General features: G+C 39.6%; 1 non-coding gene across 1 annotated transcript; it reads left to right on the top strand.

Moving 5' to 3' along the window:
- The first annotated feature begins 247 nt into the window (after positions 1–247).
- On the top strand, positions 248–321 carry trnai-aau (transfer RNA isoleucine (anticodon AAU)). The gene has a single exon. It is a non-coding gene; the product is annotated as a tRNA-Ile (tRNA).
- The last annotated feature ends 762 nt before the right edge of the window (positions 322–1,083 follow it).

Genomic DNA, 1,083 nt, shown 5'->3' with positions numbered 1-1,083 from the left:
CTGACATTTGCAATTACGGTCATCACACAAAAATTATGGCCATTTTGCACATGGCTGATTAGCTCAGTTGGTCAGAGTGAGGTGCTAATCATGCCAAGGTTGTGGGTTCAACCTCCACATGGGCCTTGACAACTCCAAAGTCAATTAAAATTACCTAGTCCAACTTATTTTGCCTTAACATAAGTGTTTAGCTAGTTGACGTGTTGCATTTGCTTCATTATAAAAATATATGGGCTGTTCAGCACATGGCCTGTTAACTCAGTTGGTCAGAGTGTAGTGCTAATAATGCCAAAGTGGTGGGTTCAACCCCCACACAGGCCATGACCTCTTTGTAGTACTTGCCTAATAGAACTTATGTTGCCCTAATTTAACATAATATCTTGTCTTGAGGTTTCTTCAGTTTCTCGGTTGGGGTAATTTCTCTGCTCCACAAGGCAGAAGATGCCACCCAGGATGTGAATCATCTCAGTGAGGGAATATTAGCTAGGTTTGTTCCCACCACATTTCTGTCCTTCCCATAATTGTTGTGAAATTAAATTTGTCTTCATATTCAAGCGGTCAGAAAAGTGCTCCTCAACTTTGCTTAGCCTGGATGAGGAAGCCTGTAGAAACTCATAATAGGATTACTCTTAATAGTCGTCACAAGTGCAAAAATCTCCAAATAAAGATGTAAAAACCCTTAAATTTGAAACAACAAAATGCTGTACCGGCGTTGTTTATCTGTCTGGTAAGTTGACTGAGCTACCTTCCTAATGCTAGTGGGCTATCATTTTTAACCTTAGCTTTTCATATTAATTGCTAGCTTGCATGAACACGAGATGAGACACAATTGGCGTATGTTCTAGCACTGAGCCTTGCGGTACCCCCCAAAACTGTTTTCTGTTAGTCTGATTCAATCCAATGCTTGGTGAGAAATTAAAATAAGACAGTTTAGTTTGCAGTGTCTGGTGGTTAAAGGTGTCGACTGCCTTTTTGAGATCAAGAAAAACTGCACCAAAGACCCTGCCTTTATCTAGTTTTGATTTTCGATTTTGTCAAAAAGGGGCACATTGAACTTCATCTGTTAAAGATTTATCTTTAAAA

The sequence above is a fragment of the Stigmatopora nigra genome, chromosome 20, assembly GCF_051989575.1.
Source record: "Stigmatopora nigra isolate UIUO_SnigA chromosome 20, RoL_Snig_1.1, whole genome shotgun sequence".
Classification (NCBI taxonomy): domain Eukaryota; kingdom Metazoa; phylum Chordata; class Actinopteri; order Syngnathiformes; family Syngnathidae; genus Stigmatopora; species Stigmatopora nigra.
Note: the sequence above shows the minus strand (reverse complement) of the source record. Positions and strands in the feature narration are given on the sequence as shown.